At 40.4% G+C, this 10,858-nt stretch overlaps 1 pseudogene; it reads right to left on the minus strand.

Annotated features, from left to right (window-relative positions):
- Positions 1–8,326: 8,326 nt before the first annotated feature.
- On the minus strand, positions 8,327–9,200 carry LOC123079076 (MLO-like protein 1; annotated as a pseudogene).
- Between the last annotated feature and the right edge of the window lie 1,658 nt (positions 9,201–10,858).

The following is a 10,858-nucleotide window of genomic DNA, read 5'->3' on the forward strand; positions in this document are numbered from 1 at the left end:
AATAGAAAATGTAGAGTCTTGGTCTTGGAGCTTGAGCCAATCCTTTTGTCCTTAGCATTTTGAAGGGGTTCCACATCCTTTAGTCCATGCCACTCCATTGTTGAACTTGTCTGAAACATACTAGGTAAAAGTGTTAGTCCAACAAGAGATATGTTGACATTAATTACCAAAATCACCCAGGGAGCACTTGTGCTTTCACTTTATATCAGACATGTATCACCCATGGTTGGACCAGATGGCCGTATTTTAGCCCTAGCGGTTGATACGTCTCCAACGTATCTATAATTTATGAAGTATTCATGCCATGTTTACAATAGTTTTATATGATTTTGGTATGATTTGATTAGAACTAACCCGTATTGACGCTGTTTTCAGCAGAACTATCATGGTGTTTTTTTTGTGAAGAAATGAAAGTTCTCGGAATGCGCTGAAAATCAACGGAGATTTTTTTGGGAAAATATAAAAAATACTGGAACAAAAATCTACCAGAGGGGAGTCCCGTGGGCTCCATGAGGGTGGGGGGGCGCACCCACCCCCCTGGGGCGCGCCCTTGTGCCTCGTGGACTCCCTGTGGGGCCCCTTGACTTGTCCTCGACGCCAACCTTTTCTATAAATACCCAAACCTCCAGAAAATAACCTAGATCGGAAGTTCCGCCGCCGCAAGCCTCTGTAGCCACGAGAAATCAATCTAGTCCCTCTCTGGCACCCTGCCGGAGGGGGCCATCATCACCGGAGGCCATGGGGAAGGATTTCGGAGGGGCCATCATCGCCATGAATGCCAAGGACCAGAGGGGGAACCTCTCCCCATCCAGGGGGAGGCCATGGAGGAGGAAGCAAAAGGGGGATAACTACTCCTCCTCTCTCTCGGTGGCGCCGGAGTGCCATCGGGAGGGGAATCATCGCCGCGGTGATAGTCCTCATCAACATCACCATCATCATCACCATCCTCATAACTTTTACGCGGTCCACTCTCCCGCACCCCGCTGTAATCCCTACTTGAACATGGTGCTTTATGCCACATATTATGATCCAATGATGTGTTGCCATCTTATGATGTTTTGAGTAGATATCCTTTGTCTTTGGGTTGATTGATGATCTATATTGGTATGAGTTGTATGATTTATTTTGGTGCTGTCCTATTTTACCCTCCGTGTCACGCAAGCGTGAGGGATTCCCGCTATAGGGTGTTGCAACATGTCCATGGTTTACTTATTGTCTGCGTTGCTTGAGTGACAGAAGCATAAACACGAATAAGTGGGTCACGGCGTATGGGAATAAAGGGAACTTGATATGTTAATGCTATGGTTGGGTTTTACCTAAATGATCTTTAGTAGTTGCGGATGCTTGCTAGAGTTCATATGATCCAAGAAGAGAAAGTATGTTAGCTTATGCCTCTCCCTCATATGAAATTGCAATAGTGATTACCGGTCTTGTTAACAATTGCCTAGGATAATTCCGCACACCGACCCATCATTATTCCATACTCGCTATTTATAATATCTAGTAATATATTCTAAATTTATGATAACATCACCTACTTTTATATTTTAGCTCTTCGATATCATACAAAGTTATGCTCTTCATACCCACAACATAGTTATATTTCTTGTTTCTAGTTGGAAGCAAACGTTCGGTGTACGTAGAGTCGTATCAGTGGCAGATAGGACTTGAGAGAATATTGATCTTGACTTTAGCTCCTTGTGGGTTCGACACTCCATGTTTATCACTTTCACCTTTGGAAATTGCTACGATGATTCCCTGCACTTGGGGACTATCAAGCTCTTTTCTGGCGCCGTTGCTGGGGAGCAATAGCGTGGGGTTGATATTATCGTGTGTGCTTGTTTGCTTTCTTCAGTAAGTAGTTTTTGTTTTCCCTTTTTGATTTGCTTAGTTGTGGGTGAAACATACAAAAAAAAATAAAAATAAATAATACAAAAAGATGCACTTGCCTCATATGCCTAAAAAGTTTTTCAAGAAGAGAAGTGATTGGAAAGTTATGCATTGGAGAAGTGAGGGTCGACCTTGAGCACTTGTGTTCATGCTCATGGAAACAATGTAGAATTTTTCATGGATGTTTCTCTGTAAATAATTATCCCCTTGTATATATCCTTTATTATAAAAATAATGTGCCAAGCTTTGGTTTTAGGATGATTAGATTGCTTGTTTACTATGTGCAGTACAAAAACAGAAACATTGGCTGTAGTGCATGAATTTACATTTTTTACTGGAAAGTAAAATGGGTCTGAAACTTTTTGCACATTACTTCTGTACAATTTTTTAAAATTTTCATATTTTATTTAGAATTTTTGGAGTTACAGAAGTATATGAAATTTCCAGATTACTACAGACTATCCTGTTTTTGACAGATTATGTTTTCTATGTGTTGTTCGCTTATTTTGATGAACGCATGGGTAGTATCGGGGGGTATGAACCATGGTGAAGTTGGAATACAGTAGATAAAGTGATAATATTAAATTGAAATGAGTTTGCAACAGTACCTAAAGGTAGTGATTTGCTTTATTATACTAACGGATCTCAGAAAGTTTTTGTTAAGTTTTGTGTGGATGAAGTGTTCGAAGAACGAGGAGTTACCGATGTGAGAAGAATAAATAGAGGCAAGAGTTCAAGCTTGGGTATGCCCAAGGCACCCCAACTAAATACTTCAAGTATACTCAAGCATCTAAGCTTGGGGATGCCCCGGTTGGCATCCCATCTTTCTTCTTCAACAATTATCGGTATACCTTGGTTTTTGTTTTGTTCACATGATTTGTGTCCCTTGTGTTTTTCTTTTTCTTTAGGAACCATGGTAGTATGAGATAGCCCTTCATTGATTTATAGAATGCTTCATGTTCTTCACTTATATCTTTTGAGTATGGTTTTACAGAATGCTTTGTGTGCTTCACTTATATATTTTGAGCTTGGATATTGGTTAGTCTATATTAATTGTAGAATGCTCCATGATCTTGACTTATATCTTTTGGAGTATGAATAATACTATCATCTAAAGTGGGTTTGGAAGAGTGTCAACTTTAGGAATTAGTGATCCCACTATTTTGGAGGGTGTTGAATCTTAGTGTGATATTTATGAAAGTGGATTTGGAAGAGTGTCAACTTTAGTTAGTAATGATTCCACTATTTCGGAAGAGGTTCCAATTGATTATGAGAACAAAGTTGCTATCTATGATGATTATTGTGATGACATGTATGCTATAAATAATAATGTTAACCATGAAACTTGTCATCATGATTTTAATTTTCAATTGGATTATGCCTCACATGACAGTTATTTTGTTGAGTTTGCTCCCACTATTCCGAATGAGAAGAATTTTTGCTTATGTGGAGAGTAGTAAAATTTCTATGCTTGTAGATCATGAAAAGAATGCTTTATGTGATGGTTGTATTTTTAAACTAATTCATGATGCTACTGAAAATTATTATGAGGGAGGAATATATGCTTGTAGGAGTTGCAATAATATCAAGTTTCCTCTCTATGTGCTTAAAGTTTCAAAGTTATATAGTTTTGCCTTCCTATGCTAGTTGATTCTTGTTCCCTTAAATTGTGTGCTCACAAAATAGGAAGTGGTTTAGGTTTAAATTTGCTAGTCATATTATTCATGATGCTCTCTTTATGTTTCAATTCTTATCTTTTATGTGAGCATCATTGAAATCATCATGCCTAGCTAAAAGGCATTAAAGAAAAGCGCTTGTTGGGAGACAACCCAATATTTACGTTTACTGTTTTTTTGTGTACACATGATTAAGCTACTGTAGTAATCATGTTTTATAGCTTTTGTTTCAATAAAGTGCCAAGTAAGACCTTTGGGAAGACTTGGGTGAAAGTTAATGTGATCTTGCTGTAAAAAACAGAAACTTTGCGCTCACGAGATTAGCTGTCATATTTTACAGAAGAGTGATTTTGAGTTTATTATTTTTTTCAGAAGATTAATAGACAAATTCCTCACGTCCACCAATTTATTTTAGAATTTTTGGAGTAGCAGAAGTATGGTTGTTGTTCAGATCATTACAGACTGTTCTGTTTCTGGCAGATTCTGTTTTAATGCATAGTTTGCTTGTTTTCCAGTTTCTATGGCTTATATTGCTCAATATAAATTGTAGAAATGATATGGTACAGTAGGCATTTTGTGAGAACAATTATGAATCTTGTCTTTGACAGTACCAAAGTGAATGATTTACTCTTTATCATACTAACCCATCTCACGAAGTTTCATTAAGTTTTGTGTGATTGAAGTTTTTAAGTTTTGAGTGAGATATCGATATGAGGAGAATAAGGAGTGGAAAGACTCTAAGCTTGGGGATTCCCAAGGCACCCCAAGGTAATATTCAAGGAATACTCAAGCGCCTAAGCTTGGGGAAGCCCCGGAAGGCATCCCCTCTTTCATCTTCAAAACCATCGGTATACCTTACCCGGAGCTATATTTTTATTCGTCACATGATATGTGTTTTGCTTGGAGCGTATTTTAATTTTACTTGCTCTTTGAATAAAATCATTGGATCTGAAATCTTGAATGAAAAAGAATCCTCCCATGGCTAGTTAATTATTTGACTACTCAGTGTTCTTCACTTATATCTTTTTGGAGTAGTTTGCCATTTACTCACGTGCTTCACGTATATCCTATGAGTAAATGGTTGAATGAATTGAATATCATAAATCTAAATTTATATATGTTTCATATGCTTATAACATGGGGAGTAATGACTTCACACATAATAAGTATAGGTAGTAAACTTATTGAAAGTCAGCAAACGCAGCATTAGTCACTTGAACAATTCATGAAAGAATATTAAAGGAAGAGAGATTTCACATATAAATATACTATCTTGGACATCTTTTGTAATTGTGAGCACTCATTAAAATATGACATGCTAAAAGGTTGATGTTGGACAAGGAAGACAACTTAATGGGTTATGTTTTCCTATATCCTAAATGTTATATTGTCTTGGATCATCCAACATGTTGAGCTTGCCTTTCCCTCTCATGCTAGCCAAATTCTTTGCATCAAGTAGAGATACTACTTGTGCTTCCAAACATCCCTTAAACAAGTTTTGCCATGAGAATCCACCATACCTACCTATGGATTGAGTAAGATCCTTCAAGTAAGTTGTCATCGTGCATGCAATAAAAATTGCTTCTTAAATATGTATGATCTAGTAGTGCGAAGAAAATAAGCTTTATATGAACTTGTGATAGGGAAGAAATAAAAGCGATAGAGTGCATAATATAGGTCTTTATAACAAGCAGCAATATAAAGTGACGTTCTTTTGCATTAAGATTTGGTGCATCCAACCATAAAAGCGCATGACAACCTATGATTCCCTCTGCGAAGGGCCTATCTTTTACTTTTATCTTCTACCCTTATACAAGAGTCATGGTGATCATCACCTTTCCTTTTTACACTTTTTACTTTGGCAAGCACTTTGTGTTGGAGCGATCCATATATATATATATCCATTTGGATGTAGGTTTTCATATATTATTATTGTTGACATTACCCTTGAGGTAAAAGGTTGGGAGGCTAAACTATAAGCCCCTCTCTTTCTCTATGTTCGATTGAAACTTTGAAACCATAAATATCACATGAGTGTTAGCAACTGCGAAAGATTAAATGATAGTTGAGTATGTGGAGTTTTCTGAACCAAAGCTCTTACATAGACCCTTCCCAAAAATAAGTTGAATTGCAATTGTTTGATGACTAAGAGCATGGTTTGTTAGTTTTCAAGAAAGTTTATGATCTATACTTTAACTTGTGAATAGCTTGTTACTTGATCATGAAATGTTTTATGAGTTGAGCTACTGTTATGATATATAATGATGCTAGAAAAAATGATTGATACTATCATTGATCAAACTTAAGCACTTGCTAGCATTCACACTTCATAAATTATTTCTTTTATCATTTACCTACTCGAGGATGAGCAGGAATTAAGCTTGGGGATGCTGATATGTCTCCAATGTATCTAAATTTATGAAGTATTGATGCCATGTTTATAGTAGTTTTATATGATTTTGGTATGATTTGATTAGAACTAACCCGGACTGACGCTGTTTTGAGCAGAACTACCGTGATATTGTTTTTATGCAGAAATAAAAGTTTTCGGAATGCGCTGAAAATCAACGGGGATTTTTTTGGGAAAATATAAAAAATATTGGAACAAAAATCTATCGGAGGGGAGTCCCGTGGGCTCCATGAGGGTGGGGCACGCCCACCCCCTGGGGCGCGCCCCTGTGCCTCGTGGACTCCCTGTGGGCCCCCTTGACTTGTCCTCGACGCCAACCTCTTCTATAAATACCCAAACCTCCAGAAAATAATCTAGATCGGAAGTTCCGCCACCGCAAGCCTCTGTAGCCACGAGAAATAAATCTAGGCCCTCTCTAGCACCCTGTCGGAGGGGGCCATCATCACCGGTGGCCATGGGGAAGGATCTCAGAGGGGCCATCATCGCCATGAAGGCCAAGGACCAGAGGGGGAACCTCTCCCCATCCAGGGGGAGGCCATGGAGGACGAAGCACAAGGGGGAGAACTTCTCCTCCTCTCTCTCGGTGGCGCCGGAGTGTCATCTGGAGGGGAATCATCGTCGCGGTGATCGTCTTCATCAACATCACCATCATCATCACCATCCTCATCTCTTTTACGCGGTCCACTCTCCCGCACCCCTCTGTAATCCCTACTTGAACATGGTGCTTTATGCCACATATTATGATCCAATGATGTGTTGCCATCTTATGATGTTTTGAGTAGATATCCTTTGTCTTTGGGTTGATTGATGATCTAGATTGGTATGAGTTGTATGATTTATTTTGGTGCTGTCCTATTGTGCCCTCCGTGTCCCGCAAGCGTGAGGGATTCCCGCTGTAGGGTGTTGCAATATGTCCATGGTTTACTTATTGTCTGCGTTGCTTGAGTGACAGAAACATAAACTTGAATAAGTGGGTCACGGCGTATGGGAATAAAGGGGACTTGATATGTTAATGTTATGGTTGGGTTTTACCTTAATGATCTTTAGTAGTTGCGGATGCTTGCTAGAGTTCCAATCATAAGTGCATACGATCCAAGAAGAGAAAGTATGTTAGCTTATGCCTCTCCCTCATATGAAAATGCAATAGTGATTACCGGTCTTGTTAACAATTGCCTAGGATAATTCCACACACCGACCCATCATTATTCCACACTCGCTATTTATAATATTTAGTAATATATTCTAAATTTATGATGACAGCACCTACTTTTATATTTTAGCTCTTTGATATCATAAAAATTTATCCTCTTCATACCCACAACGTAGTTTTATTTCTCGTTTCTAGTTGGAAGAAAACGTTCGGTGTACGTAGAGTTGTATCAGTGGCAGATAGGACTTGAGAGAATATTGATCTTGCCTTTAGCTCCTTGTGGGTTCGACACTCCATGCTTATCACTTAAACATTTGGAAATTGCTACGATGATTCCCTACACTTGGGGATTATCAGCGGTCGCAAATTAACTGGATGGACATGACATAAAAAGAAAAGTTTTTAGTTTGAATGAGAGATCAAGAACTTCCATGTTGAGCATTTTTTTGATTTGAGTCCATCTTAAGAGTGGTATATGCCATGCCTCACACCACACATGTATCAATACGTGTGGGGCCAGACGACCAAATTTTGGTCAAGAAAAATATTAGGCCTGACAATTTTTGCTATAGAAGTTGCATACGACCTTGGACTGAGATGGTCCAAAAGGCAAAATTGTTGGGCGATGTTTCATGAGACAATCTTGAGAATGCAACCATGGAAGCCAAAATAATGGTGTCAAGAAGAGATTGACAAGTTTGGGTGCTCGGGAGGAGGAGGTAGGGGTGGGACACCGACGATGACGATGATCATATTGGGGATAGAGGGATAGCCGGGAATGGTGGCGCACTACAACACCCACCTGACATGGGGGGAGGGAGCAGACGGTTAGGCCATAGAAGGATGGCGACTAGAGGAGTTGGATACCTATATCAAGGAGAGTCTGGATTAGAATCGAATGGCTCGCAAAATCTACCGAAACAAATTAATATTGTTTAGTTGATGGCTGAGGCATAGGTGGCCCATGAGAAAATTATCACCAATCGGGATGAAACGACGCTAGAAGCGGCCGAAGCAGCAAGAGTTTTAGGCACTATGGCTGTGAGAGATAAACTTTTTGGATTGAATTTCTTTTCTGACCTTGCAACCGCAATGTTTTACGGCTGCAAGAAGTAAATCTCTCTAAGTGCTTTCACTGCAGCAGCAAAATAGACATCGTAGCCATTGCTCTAGACAACACTACTCACTACTGGTACTGCGTCATTCTATGCTTTCACCAGCATTGTTGCCTTCTCGCGTTGGCCGTTTCATCATTTCATTCTTAGCAAAAGGCCCAGTTGAACTAATGTTGCTCTTCAATTCTGTCGCGCCATTGCTTTTCTTGAATCCCTTCTTCATCTTAGCCTTCTGAGCCCAACCCAAGACACCCTGCTGCACATGCTCATTGAAGATCTCTTTCTTATAGAAGCTCCCCATCTTTGCACATAACAGATAACATGCGTCAACAATCAGTGTTGAGGTTCAAAATATTTTACGATGTCGAAATATGGTTGTACCTGTGTTACAACGGCATATAGAGGCAGGGTGTTGTAGCTACAAAGAAGTTGAATATTGATCCTGCAAGTGCAAGGATACATGGACGCGTCAGTTCAAGGACGAAGTCATGTCCGCTTTTTCCAATGGGAAAAGAAGTTGGAGATGTGTGTGAGGTACCCAATCACATGCATCGGCACAATGAAACCAACTTGCCCCATGATGTAGGAGTTGAATCCATAGGTGGTATACAACATAAATGGGGTAAACGAATCAGTCATTAGATCCTAATTGAATGTAATTTGAAACCGGTACCCCTCAAGTTGCTCACCAGTATCTAGAAGAACAATGCAATCTCCAAGGCATTTTGGAAGAGGATGAAGTGGATCAGGAACAAGACGATCCTCGGCCGCCCAAACCAGAAGTGGTCATCCGATGGCTTCATGATCAAATTGCCCTCGACTGTGGAGTGCTTCTTAGCTACATCCTGGGCTAATTGAGCTACGACATGCTCCAACTTGGTGCCCACGACTAGCAGAAGCTGCAGGGGGAATAGAGAGTGAGCAAGGGCAGTATAAGAGTGTTGGGACATCCTCCTCATGTGGGTTGTGAGGAGATAACCATTTGAGGCCTATTAGGAAACCCAAAGAGGTGCAGAAGCCCACTACCCATTAGGGTTATGACCTAGGGTCATTTTCGACTTTGTATGTGAGTGGATGGGGATGCTTTATCCTCCATCCAGTAGCCACCACCGAGTGTGATGAAAATCTATTCATCCTCCAAGGGAGAAGAAGAGAGAAAACTAGGAGAGAAACGGGAGAGAGGAAGATTGAAGGAAGAAGCAAAGGGAGCTCCTCCCGAAGGTTGTGATGGTCTAGATCCACTACCTTGCTCCTTTAATTTGTGGTTCCACCATCTTTGGTGAGATTATTCCAATCCCTAGCTCTTGAGCGCCAAATCTTGATTTGTTCATCCAAGATTCAGAAATCTTGATGTATGACATCCTCTAGTGCTCTCTCAAGAAGAACTTATTATATCCCACCTTTGATAATGGTGGAAGAGGATTTGGGTGGATTTGGCCCGTGGTTTTCCCCCTCATGTTGGGGGGTTTTCCATGCAAATCTTGTATCTCTGTGATAGCTGCTTGCCGCTGAAATTCTGGGTTGGGAGCACATAGGACTTGTCCTAGCTGCTTGTTCAAATTAGCTAGTACTTGGCCTGCTTGGCTATTGGTTGCACCCAAGACATGTCCTAAGTTCAAGCTGAACCTAGTATCTCCATATATGGTTGATGCATGTGTTTCCTTCCGTTCTAAGCAAGGATCCTTGAGTTAGTACATGATGTGGTGCTAATATTACTTTGTTTCCACTGTAGTTTTCAGTTAATCACAAGTGCATTTGTGTGCTAATTCCCAATAGAGTGGTATCAGAGCCTTAGTTTCTTAGAAGGTTGCTAATCCCAGTTGCTTGATTGTTGCTAGAAGTGCTGCTCACAATGGCTTTGGAAGAAAGTGCTACTACGAGTGGCATGATAAAACTTGACTCTTACAATTACTCATTATGGAAGACCGTGATGGAAGACATCATTTATTGCAAGGATTTGTACGAGCCAATTGTGAAACAAAAGATACCCACTGGTGTCACGGAATAAGAATGGAGAGTGTTTCACAGAAAGGTGATACGTCTCCAACGTATCTATAATTTTTGATTGTTCCATGCTATTATATTACCCCTTTTGGATGTTTATGGGCTTTATTTTACACATTTATATCATTTTTGGGACTAACCTACTAACCGGAGGCCCAGCCCGTATTGCTGTTTTTTTGTCTATTTCAGTATTTTGAAGAAAAGGAATACCAAACGGAGTCCGAACAGAATGAAACCTTTGGGAGCGTGATTTTTGGAACGAACGTGATCTAGAGGACTTGGAGTGCAAGTCAAGAAGCAGCCGAGGCGACCACGAGAGGGTAGGCCCCCCCCTATAGGGCGTGCCCCTGTCTCTTGGGCCCCTTGGGCGGCCACCTACGTACTTCTTCCTCCTATATAAGCCTACGTACCCCGAAAACATCCAGGGAGCCAATGAAACACAATTTCCACCATCGTAACCTTCTGTATCCGCGAGATCCCATCTTGGAGCCTTCGTCGGTGCTCCGCCGGAGGGGTAATCGACCATGGAGGGCTTCTACATCAACATCCTTGCCCCTCCGATGAGTTGTGAGTAGTTTACCACAGACCTACGGGTCCATAGTTATTAGCTAGA

This window comes from Triticum aestivum, chromosome 1B (genome assembly GCF_018294505.1).
Source record: "Triticum aestivum cultivar Chinese Spring chromosome 1B, IWGSC CS RefSeq v2.1, whole genome shotgun sequence".
Classification (NCBI taxonomy): Eukaryota; Viridiplantae; Streptophyta; class Magnoliopsida; order Poales; family Poaceae; genus Triticum; species Triticum aestivum.